Source organism: Stegostoma tigrinum, chromosome 11 (assembly GCF_030684315.1).
Source record: "Stegostoma tigrinum isolate sSteTig4 chromosome 11, sSteTig4.hap1, whole genome shotgun sequence".
Taxonomy (NCBI): Eukaryota; Metazoa; Chordata; class Chondrichthyes; order Orectolobiformes; family Stegostomatidae; genus Stegostoma; species Stegostoma tigrinum.
The window spans coordinates 81826798-81850785 of record NC_081364.1 but is presented as its reverse complement, the minus strand read 5'-3'; the positions used below and the strand labels follow the sequence as shown (position 1 = coordinate 81850785).

At 44.7% G+C, this 23988-nt stretch overlaps 1 long non-coding RNA gene and 1 other non-coding gene across 3 annotated transcripts; one reads left to right on the top strand and one right to left on the bottom strand.

The window, feature by feature from the left end:
* Window positions 1–4138: 4138 nt before the first annotated feature.
* Window positions 4139–4330, top strand: LOC132210288 (U2 spliceosomal RNA). The gene has a single exon (XR_009446515.1). It is a non-coding gene; the product is annotated as a U2 spliceosomal RNA (small nuclear RNA).
* A 3209-nt stretch (window positions 4331–7539) lies between these two features.
* Window positions 7540–23490, bottom strand: LOC132210163 (uncharacterized). 2 transcript variants are annotated; one of them, XR_009446396.1, is made up of 5 exons: window positions 23108–23490; window positions 21315–21436; window positions 19326–19479; window positions 14261–14357; window positions 7540–8416 (listed from the first exon to the last, which is right to left on the bottom strand). It is a non-coding gene; the product is annotated as an uncharacterized LOC132210163 (long non-coding RNA). The 2 variants fall into 2 exon arrangements; XR_009446395.1 differs by lacking the exon at window positions 21315–21436 and having other exon boundaries at window positions 23108–23360.
* Between the last annotated feature and the right edge of the window lie 498 nt (window positions 23491–23988).

The following is a 23988-nucleotide window of genomic DNA, read 5'->3' as shown; positions in this document are numbered from 1 at the left end:
AAATAAATAGGGAGACAGGGAGGCGGATAGAAGATGGATAAAGGAGAAGATAGGGTGAAAGGAGACAGACAGGTCAAAGAGTTGGGGTTCAAACCAGTGAAGGTGACTGTAGGTGTGGAGTTAAGGGGAGATAGGTCAGTCCAGGGAGGATGGATAGGTTGGGAGGGTGTTGCGTGAGGATAGTGGATAGGGGATGGGGGTGGGGCTTGAGAAGGGAGGAATGGTTAGGGAGGCAGAGACTAGCTGGGCTGGTTTTGGCATGTGGTCGAGGGAAGGGAGATTTTGAAGCTTGTGAAATCCACATTGATACCCTTGGGCTGCAGGGTTCCCAAGCGAAATATGAGATGCTGTTCCTGCATCTTTCGGGTGGCATCATTGTGGCAATGCAGGAGGCCCAGGATGGACATGCCATCCGAGGAGTTGGGGGGGTTGGAAATTGAAATGGTTCGCAACTGGGAGGTGTAGTTGTTTGCTGCGAACAGAGGATAGGTGTTCCACAAAGCGGTCCCCAAGCCTCCGTATAGTTTCCTCAATGTAGAGGAGGCCACAACGGGAACAGCGGATACAGTGTATAACATTGACAGATGTGCAGGTGAACATCTGTTTGATGTGAAAAGTCTTCCTCGGGCCTGGGATGGGGGTGAAGGGGGAGATATAGGGGCAGGCATGGCACTTGCTTCGGTCTTTGGTGGTGGGGTCGGATTGCAGATGGCAGAAATGTCAGACGAAGATGCGTTGGATTTGGAGGTTGGTCATGTGGTATGTAAGGATAATGGGTATTCAATTTTGGTTATTATTGCGAATAGGGGGTGTGAGGGATGAGTTGCGGGAAATGCGGGAGACATGGTCGAGGGTATTTTTGATCACTGTGGAGGGGAAGTTGCGGTTTTTGAAAAAAGAGGACATCTGGGATGTTTGGGAGTATCATAGAACGAGACATCTTTGTCAAAGATCATCAGTCTCCTTCGCTTTGTGCAGAACATCTTCAGTTTCACCAACCTGACCTTACAATTAATATCCCTCAGTTCCTGAATCATTCTGATCAATCTCCTTTCAATCACTCCACAGACCCTCACTTCCTTGGTGCACACCACCTGTTTGTGCAGACCCGAATGCTCTGTGTTCAAGTGGGTGATGTTATCACACACGGGCAATTGCTCAGTGACATCACCCTGAATCCTGGGCATTTCATGAACTGTGGGTTTCCTCTGATCCCAGTGGCTCTGATATCTTTTGAGCTGCAGACTCCAGCATTTGATTTTAAAGTTGAAGACAATGAAATTATTTCATTATTTTCAACCAGTCATGTACACATTTTGTATCAGAGATAATAGGAACTGCAGATGCTGGAGAATCCGAGATAACAAAGTGTGGAGCTGGATGAACACAGCAGGCGAAGCAACATCTTAGGAGCACAAAAGCTGACGTTTCGGGCTTGGACCCTTCATCAGAAAAGCGGAATGGGGAGAGGGTTCTGATATAAATAGGGAGTGAGGGAGAGGCGGATCAAAGATGGATTGAGGAGAAGATAGCTGGAGAGGCAAAGGTGGCAGAAAAACTGCTCAATGTCCTAACGTGACTGTCATTCGTGGATGTGTGGGTGAATGAGGACAAAGGTGAGCCCCTTACTGAGGACTAACCGTTTGACCTCAGTCAGTGGGAGGTCTGGGGGATGGTGAAAATTCGGCAGGGCTCAGCGTGGCTGTCTCCTCTGGGGCTGCTGGCTGTGGAGGCTGTGGGCTGTTTGGCCTGCTGTATTCATCCAGCTCCACATTTTGTTATCTCATGTACACATTTTGCTTCACATACTGTTCCCAGTCATCTGACTCTGGTGTTGGTGTGATGTAAATCATGTCCCACTTACATGAGGATTTTGCAGAGGTGACAAAGAAGGTTGGTGAAGACAGAGCGGGTAAAAATTGTTTGGATGCACTTTGGAAAGGTGTTTGAAAAGGTTCCTCATGGTAGACTGGTTAGATCACATGGAATCCAGTGGAAGCTAATGGTTTGGATCCAAGACTGGCTTGAAGGCAGGAGGCACAGAGTGATGGCGGAGTATTATATTTCAGACTGGAGACTTGTGACCTGTGGTATGTCACAAGAATCAGTGCTGGGACACTGCTTAGCCATAACTTTATATAAATGATTTAGATGGAAGCATAGGAGGGATGGTTAGTAAGTTTGCCGATGGCCCCAAAATTCATGTTGTTGTGGATAGTGAAGAATGTTATCTCAGAGTACAACGGGACCTTGATCAGATGGGCCTATGAGTGACAGATAGAGTTCAGATAAATGTGATGTGATGCAATTTGGTAAGGCAAACTAGGGCAGGACTTACAAGTTAATGGTAAGGCCTTGGGGAGTGTCACCAAACAGAGACATTGGGGTGCGGATGCAAAATTCCTTGAAAGCGGAGCCACAGTTAGACAGGGTGGTGAAGAAGGCATTTGGCATGCTTGCTGTTATTGATCAATGTATTGAGTATCGGAGTTTGGACGTTATAATGCAGGTGTACAGAACATTGCCACTTTTTGAATACTGCATTCAGTTATAATATCCCTGCTACAGGAAAATTGTTTAACTGAAAGGTTTCAGGAAAAAAAAAACATTTACAAGAGTGGTGCTTGGATTGAATAGTTTGAGCGACAGGAAGAGGTGGCTGAATAGGCCGGAGCTGATTCCCTGTAACGTCATAGGCTGAGGCGTGACCTTACAGAGGTTTATAAAATCATGAGGGGCTTGGATGGGGTGAATTGTCAATATCTTTTTCTCAAGGAAAGGAATCCAAACCTGAGAGCATGGTTTAAGTTGACAGGCGAAAGGTTTAAAAGGGACCTGAGGGACAGTTTTACATGTAGAGAATGCTGCATGTATGGAGGAGGTGGTACAATCCCAGCTCTTAAACAGCATCAGGATTGGTAAATGAATAGGAAGGGGACAGAGGGATAGGGGCCAAATGTTGGCAAATGGGACTAAAATAACTTAGGATATCTGGTTCGAATAGACAAGTTGCAGCAATCAGTCTGTTTCCATCCTTTATATCTCTGCAGCTCTTGGATCTTAATTTGCAATTCTAAATTACCAGATTGTAATTGGAATGTTTGGAGTCGAAGCCAAACCATTTGTGACTTTTCAATGTACTGAACTTAATATCCAGCAGCATCACGCTGCTCATTTCCATGAAGGGCGGGGAGTGACGTTAGGGATGTTGGAGTGGTTTGGGGACCAGAGTTCATATATTCCAGGTCAGATGGATTAGTCTAAGAAATTCTGTTTGTAACTGTGACCCAGTACTTCCTGACAGGGATATTACTTGATCAGAATTAGAATTTGTTTCAAGTATTTGATTTGATTTGGGAAGAGGCAGGCATTTTTATGCATTGCTAACAGTTCAGTTTGCTTAGTGCACAGAATAGAATGGCACAAAAATCAGACCCTTTTAGCAACTGCAGGCACATTGACACTGCAGGCAGTTACACATTCCAAAGAAACAGACGGGGTGGGATGGATTTGGAGGGAGGGGATAGTGATTCGCCTTTTTTTTGTAACAAAGAGTCACATTTATCAAGGGAGGTGGACCCACCATCTTCAGCGAGTGGTTCCTGCGGGCTGTGCACTGCCTGAGAGGGCGCTGGAAGCAGAATTATTCATGGCCCTCAGGAGAGAGTTGAATGATGAGAGATTTACAGGGCATTGGGAAGGACTGGTGAAGTTACCCGTACAGACAGCTGATGCAGAGAGTGACAGGCTGAAGCACCTTCCTCTGTGCTGGGACATTCTCTGAGCGTGCCGTTCTCTGCCGATTGTTGCTACAATCTCACTGACCCGCTGCTAGTCATGGAGCTGGTTGATGAGGCTTGTTGGTGACGTCAGCTCTGCCCTACCTCATCTGATTGGTACATTTTCGATGATCTACATTCACTCCGAAGATGTTTTCTAGAAAAGTGATGAAAAAGCACTGGTGCAAACTGACTTCTTTGCCCTGGTTAAGAAACCCAGGAGTTTGGGAACAACAGTAAAAACTGTCAGCAGTGATTTGCAAGTCTTTGCACACAGTCAGGCTGGTGGAAAATAGGATCAAGTGTTTATTATACCAAGTGTTCACAGTTGGTGGCTATCTCATGTGTGGAAACATGGCCTTGCTTTTAGTGGTTTTGGTGTGAAGACAACACCACAGAAAAAGCATTTGTCCCTATCAGCTTTAATATCTGATATGTCCTTTGCCTAAGGACCCTATATTAAACTGATTTTTGGAGCAGGGAGTTGGAATACGAACTTTCTCCATGCATTATTGTGGTATTGCAGTGTTCCCAGGAATGATGAAGTCTTATTAAACCAATTTTAAAAGCAGACTGATCAAAACTTGAAAAATCCTAGGTCTAAACACCTTGTTATCTCAGATTCTCCAGCATTTGAAGTTCCTACTATCCTTGATATGCTGGGATATGCTCAATGCTCTATGCTCTGGAACCATAATCATGGAATTCCTACAGTGTGGAAACAGGCCCTTCAGCCCAACAAGTCCACACCAAACCTCACAGCATCCCAGCCAGATCTATAACCCTCCTAATGTACCCCTCCCTGAATACAACAGGCAATTTAGCACAGCCAATCCACCTAACCTGCACATCTTTGGACTGTGGGAGTAAACTCACACAGACATGGGGAGAATGTGCAAACTCTACACAGGCAGTCGCCCAAGGCTGGAATCGAACCCGGGTCCGAGTGCTGTGAGGCAGCAGTGCTAACCCCTGAGCCACCGTGCCACTAAAATGCTTTCTCTCAGTACTTTCACCCAACTTTTTCTAAATATGCTTGTTCCAAGGTAAACGTTAATCTCTCCTTTTCTGCATGTTCAGCACTTGCTCTGAATATTATTGCCTCATCCCTGGTACACGCTGCACCTTCCCACCAACACCATCCCTGAATATTCATACATGGCATCAGAAGTAAAAGAAAATCACCTGCCAACACTACCTCATTACAAATAGCATTTCAGAAAAAAATGCTATCGAAGTATTCTCTAATTTTGAAATTGATGATGATGACTTGGATGTATTGAATGAGAGATTTTGGGAACACTGTGAGCCAGGAAAGGATATGGTGTATACAATGCACATTTTTCATTTGAGTGCAAAAGCAACCAATCAAACAGATGTGCATGTGGCTGCTTTATTTTTCGCAAGTCGAGGCCTGTGAGTTTAATCAGATTACTGACTCACTGATGTGGGGCACAACTGTGAATGACCAAGTCAGTGGCATATTACGCCGAAAGCCATTTCTCACATTAGCCAGACCAATAGATATTTGCAGATCTAGCAAAATGAGCCAGAGTGAAATAAAAATGCTACGTCAAGATGCAGAATTGCCTGCCCACAAAGTACATTGTTGCTGTCAGAACTCTACATGCTTTTCAGCACCTGAGGCATGTTCTGCTCAGGGCCTGGCACAATATCTCTGCCTTTCCCTGGCATTTTTGCACTTTGATGTCTCAACTAGAACCTAATGTCCCACAGTGCTCCTGTCTTGCCTGGTTGCTTATCACAGGCATAAGTCAGGCAGCTTAGCATCGTTATTACCAGCACTCAGTCAAGGGCTGGTCAGCAGCTGTGGCAACTAATGCATTTTTTTCAACCAAATGGTCACGTCTACAAGTCTCAGGGAAACAGTTCTCAGTCAGGGCAAGGGAGACAGGATTCAGTCAGGGGATCCTGACACAGCATGTCCAAGGAATCATTTGATATCAGCCCAGGGACTTTGACAGTGTCAGTCAGCCATTGGGGCAATCAGGATCAGGGAATCTGTATCACTACAGTACAGAGAGGTGGCCACACTCACTACTAATTACATTCTCAAAATGCTACAATAGACTTGTTGAGCCTGAATTATGTTCATCAATCCAAACTGACCCTGTCCATTCCTGCCATTGGAAGTCAGTTTGATGAAATGCTCAAGGTTTTCGGGAGTTTGGGAGGTTCAAGTCCATAGCTCCCTGAAACAGCAGCAGAAGTAGATAACATGGTGAAAAATTTCGCTTTCATGGTACACAGCCTCAGGATATGGTCAACGTGGATGTCTGGTTCATAAGTGGCATGTCAGAGCATGCACTATTTGTACGAGAATTACTATGGTTTCAACCACGAAATGGCCACAACTTGATCAAAAGAGAAAGTGACCATCAAGCAGTTTGAACCATCAGCTGTCAAATAAATTCAGACAGAGTTAAACGTATTTGCAGGTGTTTTTTTTACATTTTTTAAAAAAAATTCATTCATGGGATGATCACATCACTGGATAGGAATGGCAGTTTCCTTCCCTGAAGGCCGTTGGTGAACAGATGGGTTTTTTCCAACAAAGACAATGGATTCACAGTCATCATCAAATTCTTATTTCCAGATGGATTCACACCTAGGTCCCCAGAACAGTATCTCAGCCTCTAGGGAAGTGAAGGCCAGAAGACTAAATAGAAAATATGTACTAGAAATCATACAATGTCTTGGTTTATGTTTCCATCATGAGATCCATCGCTGCTATGGACACCAGGTAAAGAGCTGAAGAGACTGCAATGCCCCCAGGCAGAGTCACAGCGGACACCAGGCTTCATAGCCGACTGGGAAAATGCAATCAGGGATTATAGGACATGACTCAGCCCAATCCTATGTTTGGATTTAAAACTTTCCTTTGATTTTTATCCACAAAATGAAAGATTACATTGTTTCCAATAAACAAATGTCTGTGGAGAGCAACAGAATCCGTCATTGTAAAGGTGTGCAGACCTATCCAACAAATAAAGGGCCATCGAGATCATCACAGAATTCCTACACAGTGTGGAAGATGGCCATTCAGTCAATATCAACCCTGCAAAGAGCATCCCACCCAGTCTCACACCCTACCCTATGCCTGCATTTTGCACACAAGATACTATGGGCAATTTAGCATAGTCAATCTACATAATTTGCACAGTTTTGGACAGTGGGAGGAAACCAGAGCATCTGGAGGAAACTCACGCAGACAGTGTCTGGGTAAGACACTCTTTGACAGGTCAGTGCGGACATGATGGGCTAAATGGTCTGCTCCCACACTGGAGGGATTCTATGATCTCCAGCAACAAGCCCAAAACACATGGTTTTTGAATCTACTATAACAATGTGTGGAGCTGGATGAACACAACAGGTCAAGCAGCATCTCAGGAGCACAAAAGCTGACGTTTCAGGCCTTGACCCTTCTCTAGGCCCGAAAAGTCAGCTTTTATGCTCCCGAGATGCTGCTTGGCCTGCTGCGTTCATCCAGCTCCACACTTCGTTGTCTTGGATTCTCCAGCATCTGCAGTTCCCATTATCACTGATGATATTTTTGATTCTACTGTTAGCTATATTCAAACCAATCAACTTATTCAGAAATTTGCTGGTAGTTAACCAGTCCTGATGAACCAGCAAGTCCCTTTTCACATATCGTGCAGGTGGATAGTCTTTAGTCAGTGCGAATGTGTCGACGTGTTGTGACAACGTGACTATTTCCAAGCTCTACCTTACACAACTGTTAGTGTGACATTTTATTCACAATACCAGCACCTTTAATTGAGCAGGGATCGGTAACATCTGTACAAACAGCCCAAAACCATGGTTCATTTGATAGTGAGAGTGACAGCAAAGTTCTTCAACTGTGGTTGTCTGTGAACTCGCTGGTGTGTTAACAGTTTGGATGACAATGAATCCCTTCCCACACTCAGAGCTCATGAAAGGTCTCTCCCCAGAGTGAACTCGCTGGTGTATCAGCGGGGAATTCGAATCAGCAAAGCCTTTCCCTCATGCAGAACACGTCAATGGTCTCTCTCCAGTGTGACTCTGGTGGTCAGTTTCTAGCTGGGATGGATGAAGAAATTCCTTCCTGCAATCTGCACATTTCCACACTGTCTCCCAGTGTCACTGCACTGGTGTTCGGACATTTCAGATGAATCTTCACAGACTCTTCAACACACACACCATGTGCATTTCTCCCCAATGTGAGTGCTGCGTTTTCCTTCAATGTTCAAAATCCTGAGATAATTGGGTTGTGATAAACAAAGTGACCGTCAGACCTGGATGTGGACCTGTTTAAATTCTCCAACTGCAGACTATACTTTCAAACAGAAAGTTAAGTGTAGCGAGTAAGAAACCAGAAGGACACAGATTGTGAAACTGAGAAATTCTCTGGGCATGTGTGGAGCGATACTTGGGGAAAATGCTGGATCACCATTAGAACAAATTCATTCATAAATATCCTCCAGGTAAGGGATCCAGTCAGTGTTTGCATAAAACTACCAAAAGAGAGAGGTGGGGGAGCCAGCGAGGAAGGACAGTCATTGTATAGATCTGTAACTCAACCTTTCGATCCCTCTGAAAGACGAAGAATAGTGCAGAAGTAAAATTGTGGAAATCTGAAATGAAAACAAAAAATGCTTCATCAGCATTCTACAGCACAAAACAATCCCTTTGGTCCCAGTTGTCCACGCTGACTAGATATCCCAAATTAATCTAATCCCATTTGCAAGCATTTGACCTATATTCTGCTACACCCTTCCTATTCACATACAACATTTAAAAGGTATCTGGATGGATAACTGTACCAGCTTCCACCAGTTCCTCTGGCAGCTCATTCTACACAGGCGCCACCCACTTTCCCTTTTAAAAAAAAAACAAATTCGCTGGAAAAGCTCAGCAGGCCTGTAGCATCTGTTAAGGAGGAAAAAAAGTTAACATTTCAGGACCGGTGACCCTTCCTCAGAACCCAAAACTCTTCTCTCCTCCACAGATGCTGCCAAACCTGCTAGGCTTTTCCAGCAAATTTGTTTTTTTTTTCCAGATTTAAGGCATCTGCAGTTCTTTTGGTTCCCTTTTAAGACTTTCCCTCTCAGCTTAAGCCAATGTTATTAGCTCTAGTCTCCCCTAACCTGGGAAAACAATCTTGGCCATTCACCCTACGCCCACCATAATTTTAACAACCTCTAATAAGGTCTCCCCTCAGCCTTCAATGCTCCAGGGAAAATAGACCCAGCATATTCAACTTCTCCCTACAGCTCAAAATTCCACCTCTTGCAACATCCTTGTAAATCTTTTCTGCACCCTGCCAAGTTTAACAGCATCATTCCTATAGCAGGGAGACCAGAACTGAACACAGTATTCCAAAAGCAGCATAATCAATGCCTTGTTCAGCCTATAACATTGACCTCCCAACTCCTACGCTCAACGCACTGACCTATAAATGCAAGCATAGCAAATATCATCTTCACTACCTTCTGTACCTGCAATCCACCTTCAAGGAACTGTGCACATGCACCCCAAGGAGTCCGTGTTGCATAACAGTCCCCAGGGCCTCATCATTAACTGTTTAAGTCCTGCGCTGATTTGCATTACCATAATGCAAATCGCTCACATTTATCTGAACTAAACTTATTTCTATCACGCCTTGGCACATCAACCCATGTGATTATGTTCCCATTGTGCTTGGAAAGTAAACGCCTTTGCTGTCTACTACAACAACAATTTTAGTGTCATCTGCAAACTTACTAACCATTCCTCCAATATTCATTCCGCATGATTTGCATCAATGATTAAAAAAAAGCAGTGGACCCAGCACCGATCCTTGCAGCACACTGCTGTTCATAGTCATCTAGACTGAATCCACTCTCCCCCAGCTGACCATGATCTTGTCTCCTACCTTCAAGCCAATTTTGTTTCAAATAGCTAACTCTCCCTGGGTTCCATTTGATCTAATCTTGCTAACCAATCCGTCATGTGGAGCTTTGGTGAATGCCTTGCTGAAGTCCATAATAGACAATGTCCACTGCTTTGCCTTCTTCAATCTTCTTTGTCACTTCTTCAAAAAACTCAATCAAGTTAGTGAGACAAGATTTCCTACTCACAAAGCTATGTTGACTACCCCTAATCAGTCTTTGCTTCTCTAAACACATGCAAATCCTGTCCCTCAGAATCCCCACCAGCAACTTACCCACCACTGACATCAGGCTCAACGGTCGATGGTCCCATGGCTTTTCCTTAAAGAATGACACCACATTAGCCACCCGGCCTTCTGGCACTTCACTAGTGTCAGTGATACAAATACCTCAGCAAGGGGCCAGCAATTACTTCCCCAGCTTCTCCCAGAGTTTGTGGGTAACACCTGATCAGGTGCCAGGAACCTATCCACCTTTATGCATTTTAAGACATCCGGCACCTAGATCTCTGTAATATAGACACTTCTCACGACTCACTATTTAATGTTTCCAAGCTCTCTCACTTCCATATCCTTCTCTGCAGTAAATACTAATGCGAAATACTCATTCACGATCTCAGCCTGCAGTTCCACACAGACAGCCTTGTTGATCTTTAAAGGGGCCCTATTTTCTCCCTAGTTGCTTTTTTGTCCCAAATGAAGTTTCAGAATCTCTTGGGACTCCCCTTAACTTGATTTGCCAAAGATAGCTCATGTCTCCTTTTTGCCGTCCTGATTTCTCAAGTATACTCCTACTGCCCTTGTACTTCGAGGGATTGACCTAATTCCTGCTGTCAATACCCGACATGTGCTGCCGCCTTTTTCTTGACCACAGCCTCAATTTCTCCAGTCAGCCAGTATCCCCTACATTTACCAGCCTTGCCCTTCACATGAACAGGAACATATTGTGTCTGGGCTCTCCTTATTTTAGTTTTGAAGACCTCCCACGTTCCAAGCATTCCTTGACCTGCATATTACCCCTCTCGATCATCTTTTGCAAGTTCTTGCCCAACAATGTCAAAGTTGGCCTTACTCCAATTTAGAATTTTGAAATGTATATTAAATAAATAAGTTTTATTTTAAACTGATCACATCTGCCTGCATCTGGCATATACTCCTCTAAACCTCTCTTGTCTATGTCCTAATTCAAATGTCTTTTAAACAACGTGGCTGTACCTGTATCTGCCACTTCCTCTGAAAGTTTGTTCCACACATGGACAACTCCGTAAAAATAAAAGTTTCCCTCATGTCTTTTTAAATATGTCTTTCTCCTCTCACCTTACACACATGTCCGCTTGTCTTGAAATCAGCCAACCTTGTGAATAAACCCTTGCTATTTGCATAATCTGTGCCCTCATGATTTTATGAACCTCCAAGGCCACTCGTTAACCCATTATGCTGCAGTGAGAAAAGTGCCAGCTTTGGCCATCTATTTGATAATCAAGCCCTCCATTCCTGGCAACATCCCAGCAAGTCTATTCTGAATTGTCTCCAGTTTAATAATAATGTCCTTCCTGTAACAGGGCGACCAGAGCTGCACACAATACCTCAAATGAAGCCAAAACAATGTCCTGTACAACCTCAACATAACATCCCAACTCTGAGACTCTAAGGTCTGAGCAATGAAAGCAAGTGAGCTAAACAACTTATTAATCACTCTGTCTACTTGTCTACATAAACTTCAAAGAATTATGCACTTGAATCTCAGCATTTCTCTGTTCCACAACACTACCCTGGGTGCAACCATCAATTGTGCAAGTCCTACCCTGTTCATTTCACCAAAATACAATGTCTCACATTTATTCAAATTGAACTTGATCCTCCACTCCTCAACCCATTGACATAATTGATCAAGATCTTGCTGTCATCTTCGATAACCTTCACTGACCACTATACCAACATTTCATACCACTAATTCTAGTATCATCTGCAAACTTACTAATCTTGTCCCTTAAATTCTCATCCAAATCATTAATATAAATGAGAAACAAAAGTGGACCCTGTGCCAAATGCTGTGGAACATGCTGGTCACAGAACTCCACTCTGAAAAATCCTCCAGCACCACCGTCTCTCCTCCAACTGAGCCAATTCCGCTTCCAATTAGCAAGCTCTTCCTGAATCACATGTGATCCAACTTTATGCATCAGTCTACCATGTGGAATCGTGTCAAAGGCTTTACTCTCACTCTGGGAGGTGCTGCAAAACTGAAACAATTCCCCCACCATTTGCCCATCATTCCTTGAAAAGTTAAATCCCAACTCTTTTTTGAGAATAACTGCTAAATCTGCATCCAGCTGCCATTCAGACTGTTCCAGATCCTGGGAACTTGCTGAGTCAAACACTCTTCACATTTTCACCCTGCATTTTTTGCCAATTATCTGAATGTTGTACTCCACGGTTCTCCATGGAGAATTACCCGAGCTTCTGTTCACTCTCTCCAAACCAGAGACCCATCAATTTTAAGATAATAAAATGTGAGGCTGGATGAACACAGCAGGCCAAGCAGCATCTCAGGAGCACAAAAGCTGACGTTTCGGGCCTAGACCCTTCATCAGAGAGCTCTCTGATGAAGGGTCTAGGCCCGAAACGTCAGCTTTTGTGCTCCTGAGATGCTGCTTGGCCTGCTGTGTTCATCCAGCCTCACATTTTATTATCTTGGAATCTCCAGCATCTGCAGTTCCCATTATCTCTGATACTATTTTACCCATCAATTTTAATTGACTTATGGGATGTGGCCTTTGCTGCACAGGCTAATATTGATTTCCACTTTTATTCGATTTGGAGAAAGTGGTACTTTCTATTCCTGCTGCACTCCATCTCCTGGAAGTACACCACTGTGCTGTTATGATGATAATCCACCCTGGAGCCTCACTACCCTCCCTACTGCAGGAATCATACCTCAGACCTCACCACCCTCCAGATCATGCCCTCAAGCCTCACTACCTGCATTGTTGCAGGCATCATTCTCGAGTCTCAACACCCTTCACATCTGTGGAATCCCTCTCCAGCCTCATGACCTGCCTATCGTTGGAATCCCCCTCCAGCCTCAACTCACACCATCTATCTAGATTCCTCCAGTCTCACAGACCACCTTATCTGTCATCTGCTCCAGCCCACAAACTTCTTTAGCTCTCTAATTGTCTTTACCGTCACAAACTCCCTCTGTCTGGTCTCCTCCAGCCTCACAATCTTCCCCATTTCTGTAATCTCCTCCAAGCTCACTTTTCTCTATTTTTGTAGTCTTCTCCAGTCTCAGAACCCTTCCTGTCTCTCATATCATCCAGCCTCACAGATCAGTGACACAAGAACGATATTTCTTTCCTCTAATACAATCCTTATTTTTATTCATCCACATGATGGCGGCACTTTCAATTTCCTGGGCTTCAGGCCCCAGAATTGAAGTCAACCGCTTTACCTCTATACCTCACTTTTCTCCCGAAAACACTGACCAATCAGTCAGTCATTTAGTCTAATATCTCATTTTCTGAAATAACTTGAAATATTGCTGGGCATCTTCCTATGTGAAGAGTCTCGGAGGTCTACAGTACAGAAAAAGGCTTTGTGGCCCATACAGCCTGGGCTGGTTAAAAACCACACCCTAACTATTCTAATCTAATTTTCCAGCACTTGGCCCATACACTTGTCTGTGTTGGCATCACAAGTGTGCATCTAAATATGCCTTAAACGCTATGAGGATCTCGGTGCCTACCACCCTCACAGACAGTGAGGCTCAGTGCCATTGTCACAGCATGATGACATCACAGACAGGAACAGAGACGAGCTGAGTCTGTGCAAACCAAAGATCCCCCACACACTGTGAAGGATGGGAGGGTCCCTGATAGGGGAGAGAGGAGATTTAACAGAATGGTTTGTACGAAGAGGGTTTTTAGTTGCATGGATAGGGTTTTTTTTTAAAGTTTAATTTCATGTGACTTAGGCATTGCTGGTACATATTGAGAATATCCATCGACAATAGATGGACTCTCCTTCACAACCTCTCCCCTTGCCTGGGGTGTGGTAATCTTCAGGTTAAACCAGCCCTATGGTCAGGTAGGATAATGGTGACTTCACCTTAGGCACACAGTGATGCCACTTTGCCTCAGTGGTGTAGAGGGGAATGTTGAATGTGGTGGATGGGACACCACTCCGACACTGCTTCATCTGGAGGATGTTAACTTCCTTTAATATTGTTGGGGCTGTACTCATGCAGGTAAGTGGAAGTGAAAAGTGGATGAGTGCCTTACACACAAGAAGCAAACTGTCATTCGGTAATCAGGTGCTTGGGGAAACTGAGATTGATCTCCTTGTAACAAAGGATTTTGAGGGGACCTTTGATAGGAGGTGTTTACAAAAGATAAACATTAGAATGGTAAAACGTACACTCAACTGGCCATAAAAAAGGACTACAGGACATATATTGAAAGTTGTAGGAAAGATCTATTGAGAGAATGGAGTAATGAGAGAGAAATTTTACATGGCAAATGGGAATGAGCAGGAACACAATACTCACACACAATGGGAATATCCAGGTCCTGATGAATTGAGTAATTCTGTCAGAGTTTGGTGTTACAATTGAGCTTCCTACCTGAAAGTCCACTTGTAATATCCTGTAACACAAATTCAGAAAATCCATCACTGTCAGAGTAGAAATCCACAACATCCCCTCCTCCTGGCCGAGGGTAACTGTGCATTGTTCCTGCTGCACATTATTCCTTGTGGGAGTCAGCAGCTGATTCGAGGGATTTCTATTTGGGTTTCTAGGAATTTCCACATTGGGGCTTCATGTCACTGAACAGAACAACAGGTGTTTGACACAAGGCAAAGAATGGCCAAGATTTAGTGAGATGCAGGCAGCAGGATTTGCTTCCTTTTCTTTCCTTCTGTGCTGCTGCACTGCCACAATGAGACATCAGCTTTTCCGGCCCAATGCAACTTGATGAACAAGTTGTCTCGATTCTGAGAAATGGGCAGTCAGCTTCTCCTAGTCATTTGAAAAAACGCCCCTTAAAAAGGCAGCAATTACATATGTGTCATGTTGCCCAGTGCTCCCAACAAAAAGATGAGAAGAATGAGGGAGGATCTCATAAAAAGGGATAACAGTCAAGTTCCATGAGGGTTAGAGTTTATGGAGAGATATTGATAAATGGGCAATAAGTCGGCAAATGGAGTATAATTTGGGAAAACGTGAAGTTGCTATTTTTTGAGGACATGACCAAAGAACAGTGTTATTTAAAAATGTAAAAACTGTGGAAAACTGCAACACAAAAGGGATTCAGGAATAATTGTGCAGGAAGCATGAAGCGAGCACACAGTTGCAACAGGTAATCGGGAAGGGTCATGGGATGTTATCCTTATGTCAAGGTGTTTGCAGTAGAAGAGTTTGGAATACATGTCTTAGGACAAATGTACAACTTGCTGGCAAGACCACATCTGGAAGAATGCGAGCAGCTTTTTTGGTCCACTTATTCGAGCAAGTATATAACTTCACTGGAGGCATTTCAAAGAAGATGAACTAAGATGATCATTGGTTTGGAGGGATTATGTTTTAAGCTAAGACTAAACAGGTATGGAATATACTAACTAGATTTTTTTGAAGAATGAGAGATGTTCTAATTAAAAATAGAGGATTCTCAAGGGAGTTAACAGGATAAATGCTGAGGAAATATTTCTCATCGTGGGAGCAGATTCTTGATAAGGCAGAGAAGAGAGGGTTCTCTTTTGGAATTGTCAAGCTTAAGGCAACACAGACATGGGTAAGGGGTTTCAGTCGCGAATGAGCTGGAGAGAGGTGGAGAGAAGGAGCATTTTAGAGATTTAAATTTCTGGTATTTGTGATTGAAATGTACGGTAAGATGTTCATCTTGAGACCAGATATGAGAGCATTATTGAGAAGGGTGCAGTTCAGCCTCAGACAGTTCCCAATGAGAGGGATGGATTCAGTACAATAGTAAGGAAAAATAATTTGTAATAATAACTGAAGGCAATGTGTTTTACTATCACAAAGTGTTATTGGAGGAAATTTCAGCTAATCAAGTAGTGGAAGCATGATAAGCAGTTTTATAATTGAGTAACAGTGGAGCAAAGTGATGGAGACGAGTTAGATCTGAACATTGTAGAATACATGTGAAAGATCTCACCTCCTGGAAGTATGTTGGTGAGAAACAGCATGGGCCAAGGATAGATCCTTGAGGGACATTTACTACATGGATTTCAGACAGGAAAGAGAGATGGAGTGGGATTTTCCAATGACGGTGAGGTCGAACATTGGTTTTAAACAGAATGGGTGAGAAGGACATAACCAGAAAAGAGAAACAGACAGAACAAGTAACAATATCTGTGAATTGGCATGGGGGAAGAGGAGGAGGAGGAGAAATAAGAGTTGGAATATTTGTAGTTTAGTGAGAATAGGGCAAAGGGTTAAGATGAGCTCTGATAAGGCTTGACATGAAACTGGACAAAGATGCAAGTTTAAGCCTAAAACGAGGAGCAACATGCTAGGCAATTTGGTTTGGTGGGCTTGTGGAAGAGAGGGAAGCAGCAGAGGCAGCTGATTGGATTGTCTCAATCTTAGTGACATAGAAACTGCATGTGTCTCCTTCACTTGCTGTTGGAGCAGAGGATGGAGGAGACAGGATGATGGACAGTGTTTTGCAAAGAAACAATGCCTGTGTTAGTGATATTTAAAAATGAGTGAACAAACCTGATGACTAACTTTTATCCAGAATGTTAAAATGTACAACAGAAGTCCAGGTTCAAATCCTATCTCAGCAGATGGTGGAATTTGAATTCAATAAAAAAACTGGAAGAATCAACTGGTTGCCATGGCAACAATTGCTGATGACAGAGTGAAAAAAAAATCTAATGTCCTTCGGGGAAAGAAATTTGCCAACCTCAGCAAGCCACTCAGTTGCAAATCACTGCAAAGTTTCAACAAAGGAATGAAGCTGGGTGGCCCATTTGGCATCTACCAGGGAACTAGGAAAGACAACTGCAGAATCAGCCCTATCGGCCCCCCAAACTCCTGCTTAATAATATCTGGGGGCTAGTGGCAAAATTTGGAGAGCCGCTTCAAAGACGAGTCAAGGAACAGTGTCAGACTCATGGAAACATACCTGGCAAACAATGACACACACCACTATCATTGTCCTTAGTGAAGCCCTGTCCCAGCAGACGTGACAGCACAGTGCTATTCTGACCAGATTATTTGACCTGGGAGTACTCAACTTTGACTCTGACGCCTGGAAGTCTCACGGCTCCTGCTGATTACCATGTACCATCCTCCCTTGGTTGATAAATCAGCAGTAGTATTATCACTAGATTATTAATCCAGAGACCCAGGTAACATTCTGGGGACCTGGGTTCGCATCCTGCCATGGCAGATGGTGAAACATGAATTAAATAATGATCTGGAACTAAGATTCTCATGATGACCATGAAACCATTGCCAATTATCAGGAAAGACCCATCTGGTTCACTTATGCCCTTTCCGGAAATGTGCCATCCTTACCTGGTCTGGATGACATGTGACTCCAAACCCATAGTGATGTGCTTGACTCTTAACTGCCTTCCAGGTAATAAACGCTGGTCCAGCCAGCGATTTCCACATCCCAAGAGGGAATTTTAAGAAACAAAAAACTCCATCATGTTGAACAGCACTTGGAGAAAGCACTGTGAGTACACTTAGTGCTATTCACACTCGATGTCCACATCAGGAGTAGTTTGCAGGAGGATTACCAATCAGGCTGGTCGGGTCCTGAAGGACAAAGCTGCTTGGCTGGGACTGCAGCAGGTGCTGACGCACCAAACGGGGAAAATATAGCTGATCTCATCATCACCAATTTCCCAGCTGCAGAGGCATCTGTCCATGACAGGATTGTTAACAGCAACCAACACACAGTCCTGTGGAGACAAAGCCTCATCTTAAACTTGAGAATACCCCCCCATTGCGTTGGGTGGCACTAACTTCGGCGAAAAGGGACAGACTTGGAACAGACACAGGAGCTCAAAACCAGATATCTATGAGGCTTTGAGAGAGACTGCAACAGTAGCAGACCTTCTCCAGCACAATCTGTAACCTCATGGCCCAGCATATTCTACAGACAGCCATTGCCATTGATCCAGGGGACCAACACTGGTTAAACGGAGAGTATTGGAGGGCACACCAAGGGCAGCACCAGGCATACCTAAAAAATAAGGTGCCAACCTGGTAAAACCACCAAACAGGACTATCTGCATGCCAAATAGCATAAGCAGCAAGAGTTAGAGCTCAGCCACCCCATAACCAATAGATCAGATGCAAGCTCTGCAGTTCTGCCACACCCAGTCGTGAACGGTGATGGACAATTAAACAACTCACTGGAGGAAGAATGCCAAAAATCCCCATCTTTACCCGACACAGGAGCCCAACCTATCCATGCAAAAGACAAGTCTGCAGCAATCTTCAGCCAGAAGTGCCAACTGGATGATCCATCTCAGCCTTCTCCAGAGGTCCTCAACATCAGAGATGTGAGTTTTCATCCAATTTGATTCATTTCACATAATATTAAAGAAATGAATGAACAGTGCAAAGGTTATGGGCCCTGGCAACACTCTGACAATAGTAGCGATGACTAGTGCTCTACAGCTTGCTAGCATCCAAGCCAAACTATTTCAGTCCTGCTACAGCGCTGGCATCTATTGACAATTTGTGAAACTGCCCAGGTCTGATCAGCACAAAAACATTGAAAATCGAACCCGACCAATTTCCCCTCAAGCAATCTACTCTCTATCATCAGTAAAGTGATAGAAGGTGTTGTCACAGCAGTATTAAGCAGCACTTACTCAGCAGTAACCTGCTCAGTGACACCCAGTTTGGGCCATGGTGGGCACTCGGTTCCTGATCTTATTACAGACTTGATCCACAAATTCACAAACAGCTGAATTCCTGAGGTGAGGTGAGGGTAAACAGCAGAGCCCTGCACAAAAACCACTTATTTTCACTTCAGTGGAAGTGATCTGACAGTGACACCTTAGTATCAGCTCATCTGCTGAACCTCTCATCTATTCCTGTGTTATCTCTAGGCTTAACTACCCAAATTCACTGCCAGTTGGCCTCCCACATTCAACATCCCTGCAACCTCAAGAATACCTAAAATTCTGCTGCACACAAGTTCATTTGTACCAAGACCTGTTCACCATCACTGCTGTGCTCCCTGGCCCACAAAGGCTCCTATTTATAAGCAACAATTTAAAATTCTCACCCTTGATTTAATTCCTGGCTGTGATGAGCCCCATCTCCCTGCACCAAACAACCTTCAAGACTTCGATAACTCATTTAGTTCCAGACTCCAACAATGCGTTTAATCATCCCTTCACTATTGGAGGCTGTTTCTACAGTTGCCAGAAAACGTGATCTGGAATTCCCCTGATAAACCTCTTAGGTTTGCTTTCCTTGAGAGAGTCAGGAAAACCTGTAGATTTGGTAACTTTTTGGTCACCTGACCTAATATGGCCTTATGTCAAAAGTTTGTTGATAATATTTTTGTGAAATTATAAAACATGATAAAAATACAAATAGTTTGTTGATTTGGACATACACCATTAGCTCTTCAGTATCGCTAGATGAATGATCTGTAACTTCTCAAATGGAGCATTGTGAGAGCACCTTTATCATACAAACTGCAGCAGCACACGAAAGTTAAACATCACCTTCTCCACAGGTAACAGGGCTTTGGCAACGATCGCTGGTATCTGTGGAAGGAGAAACACAGTAAATGTTGCAGAAGTGCAAAATGAATGACACAGATAAAAACGCTGTAGAATTTGGTGGTCTGAAATGGAAGAAAAATACACTCTCTTTCTGGGAAAATATTTCCTGACTGTGAAAGATACCATTCAAAAATTAATCTGCTAAGAGAGCAGCACATGGTCAGGGGGTGGGCAGCAGTGGAAAATTTATTTACAAAAAAGGTACAAGGAAATTACAGTAAAATACTACAGAGATCAAATCTATCCATCATTACAGACTGAAGAGATTAGACACCAACAAAGGTGATCAGGGAGCACAGAAGTGAGCAAGAGCAGTGTGAGCTGCTATGATCCAACAGTCTGGGAAAAAAAATCCATAAGAAACAAACATTTCTCTTGGATAAGAGATAATAGGAACTGCAGATGCTGGAGAATCCAAGATAACAAGGTGTGGAGCTGGATGAACACAGCAGGCCAAGGAGCATCTTCGGAGCAGGAAAGCTGACGTTTTGGGCCTGGACACTTCATCAGAAATGGGGGAGGGGAAGAGGATTCTGAACGAAATAGGGAGAGAGGGGGAGACAGATCAAAAATGGAGAGAAAAGATATTTGGAGAGGAGACAGACAAGTTAAAGAGGCGGGCATGGAGCAGGTAAAGATGAGGAGAGGTGGGGAGGTAGGGAGGTGATAGGTCAGTCCAGGCAGGACAGACAGGTCAAGGGGGTGGGATGAAGTTAGTAAGCAGGAAATAGGGGTGCAGCTTGAGGTGGGAGGAGGCGATAGGAGAGAGGAAGAACAGGTTAGGGAGGCAGGGACAAGCTGGGCTAGTTTTGGGATGCAGTTGGGGGGAGGGGAGATTTTGAGGCTTCTGAAATCCACATGGACACCATTGGGCTGCAGGGTTCCCAGGCAGAATATGTGTTGCTGTTCCTGCAACCCTTGGGTGGCATCATTGTGGCACTGCAGGTGGCCCAGGATGGACATGTCATCTGAGGAATGGGATGGGGAGTTGAAATGGTTCGCGACCGGGAGGTGCAGTTGTTTCTTGCGAACTGAGCGTAGGTGTTCTGCAAAGCAGTCCCCAAGCCTCCGCTTGGTTTCTGCAATGTAGAGGAGGCCACAACGGGTAGAGGGGATGCAGTATACCACATTAGCAGATGTGCAGGTGAACATCTGCTCGATGTAGAAAGTCTTCTTGGGGCCTGGGATGGGGGGGGCGGGGGTAGAAGAGATAGGAGGTGTGGAGGCAAGTGTAGCACTTCCTTTGGTTGCAGGGGAAGGTGCTGGGAGTAGTGGGGTTGGAGGGCAGTGTGGAGCGGACAAGGGAGTCACGGAGAGACTGGTCTCTCCGGAAGGCAAGCAAGGGTGGGGAGGGAAAAATGTCTTTGATGGTGAGGTCGGATTGCTGATGGCGGAAGTGTCAGAGGATGACGTGTTCGATCCGGAGATTGGTGGAGTGGTATGTGAGGATGAGGGGGATTCTTTTTCAGTTGTTATTGCAGGGACAGGGTGCGAGGGAGGAGTTGTAGAAAAATGCAGGAGACACGGTCAAGGGTGTTCTTGACCACTCCGGTGGGGAGGTGGGGAGTGGAGTTGCGGTCCTTGAAAAACAAGGACATCATAGATGTACGGGAGTGGAATCCTGGGAGCAGATGCAGCAGAGGTGAAGCAATTGGGAATAGGAGATGGCATTTTTGCAGGACGGTGGGTGGGTGTGAGATGTTAATGTGATAACATCCCATTAATTTAAAGAAGTATAGAAATCAAAGTCTTTCATCTGCATTTGATTCCTATACAGAGACTTTGATTTATAGAAGTAAAGTCTTTTATCTACTCACATCGGTATGCAGACACTGCCCTGAAGCTTCCTGCCCAGCTAGGAATTCAGTGTAAAGCTTTTGTAACTCCTTATCTTCTCACACATCGGCATGCAGACACTGTCTTAAGTTTCCTGACTGAACTGAAATTAGAATCAATCTGTATCAAATAGGGTTAGGTGGGGAAATTTTGTAAAGGTGTGAAACCTCTAAAGCATGTAACTTCTGTCGCTGACTAAGGGGCCAGGGCACTGACTTTGTCCTAGCCAGACACACTGGCAACTTGAAATCACAATCTGTCCCGGACAACAACTCAAAATCACCACCTGCTATGAGCAGCTACTTCACAAGCAATCGATACTATATCCTGGTCTTTTATGTTGTCGATGTAATAATTGCTTGGTATCCTGTTTTTGTCTGTTGTAGTAATTGTTTTATGTATCATGTCATTGGAGGTTGTGAAATCGTTTTCTGTATCATGTCTTTTGTAAAGTATAAAAAGCAGGGACTGTCCGGGGAGAACTCCTTGTGAGACTTTGCACTGTGTGCCGGGTTGAGTACAGTGATTCTTCACAGCTTGTACTTGCTTGGTAAGAAAATGATTGGCGTTTTTCTAAACAGGTCAGTGTCTTGTTATTGCAGCACGTCCGTGAGGGTCTCCGAAAACAAACTTGACAGGTGGGAGGAGGTGTATTCTAGGTAGCTGTGGGAGTCAGTGGGCTTGAAATATATATCGGTTTTGAGATTGTTCCCCAAGATGGAAATAGAGGACCAGGAAGGTGAGAGAGGTGGTTAGAGATGGTCCAGGTGAACTTAACGTTGGGGTGGAAGGTGTTGGTGAAGTGGGCGAACTGTTCGAGCTCCTCATAGGAGCACGAGGCAGCGCCGATACAGTCATCCATGTACTGGAGGAAGAGGTACGGAAGAGGGATTGTTCCAACAAAGAGGCAGGCAAAGCTTGGGCCCATGCAGGTACCCATGGCCACCCCCTTTGTCTGTAGGCAGTGGGACGAGTTCACCGAAGCACATAATGGGGTCAGTGGAGGGGAACTGGTCAGACCTGCAGGACAGGAAATAGCGTAGGGCTTTGAGGCCATCTGTATGGGGTAGGCAGGTGCTAATGTGGTATACTGCACCGCTGCACCCGTTCTGGCCTCCTCTACATCAGGGAAACCAAGCAGAGGCTTGGGGACCACTTTACAGAACACCTACACTCAGTTCGCAATAAACAATTACTCATCCCCACCTCCCTAACCTGCTCTTCCTCTCACCTATCCCCTCCTCCCATCTCAAGCCACACCCCCATTTCCTACTTGCTAACCTCATCCCACCCCTTTGACTTGTTGGTCCTCCATAGACTGACCCATCCCCTCCCCACCTACACTCACCTTTACCTGCTCCATCCCCACCTCTTTAACTTGTCTGTCTCCTCTCCACTTGTCTCCCACTCTCTCCCTGTTTGTTTCAGCATCCCCTTCCCCTCCCCCATTTCTGAAGGGTGTGGGCCCGAATACGTCAGTTTTCCTGTTTCTCTGATGCTGCCTGTCCTGTTGTGTTCCTCCAGCTTCACCCCCGGCCCTTTTAAAGTTTCAAAGCTGTCGCGCATGCGCCCCGCGGATCACTGCCCCCAATAAAGATGGTGACGGTCGCCATCTGAGGCGTTGATTTGTTTTCTGCAAACGTGAGTCTGGGAGTTTCAAATGGGTGTGTTTTCCGACGTGCACTAACTGTTTGTAAAACTTCCAAACCCATACGAATATCACTTCCCTCCAGCTTTCTACCGTTTTGCTTTCTTTACTGTGGCCTGCTCTTACCTCAATTGCACAAATCTTGGTCTCAGCGAAGGATCTAGGCCCGAAACGTCAGCTTTCCTGCTCCTCTGATGCTGCTTGACCTGCTGTGTACATCCAGCTGCACACCGTGTTATCTCGGATTCTCCAGCATCTGCAGTTCCGGTTATCTCAGCGACTCTGCACCGCACTCGTGGATGATCACGTGGTTTTCACTGATCCCGCCCTCCCTTCATTCCGATTGGGCGACATCCGTCCGGTCATGCACGGCACACCTGTACTCTCTGATGAAGGGTCTAGGCCCGAAACGTCAGCTTTTGTGCTCCTGAGATGCTGCTTGGCCTGCTGTGTTCATCCAGCCTCACATTTTATTATCTTGGAATCTCCAGCATCTGCAGTTCCCATTATCTCTATACACCTGTACTCCTATTGGTCGCGCACTGACATCAATCAGCCAGACTTCACTGTGAGCTGGAGCATGCGCAGTGCTTTGTGTTATTGTTGGAAGCAAATGAACGTCGTCGCAATGTTGCATTTTGAGACGAATGAGACTGAAAACTGGATCTGTCTTTTTACCTTCACAGATGCTGCCAGACCTGCTGAGCTTTTCGAGCAACTTTGTTTTTGTTCCTGATTGACAACATCCCAGTTCTTTTGTTATTTTTTAACAAGTCGCGATTGAAAAGGCTTCCGGCAGCTCAAAGCTAAAGATACTCTTGATACCGCTCTGTCAGCCAATAGAGAAATAGCGGTGAAATAAGGGTAATAAATACAGGTCTAGCAGTCCTCAGGTAAGATGTAAAGAGAATAATTATGAATATGAAGAACACCACGTGGTGAAGTGGGGTGAGTGTTGTTCATATGAACTGTGATTGGGCAGAGAGGGAGGTTAATCAAAAAAGAAC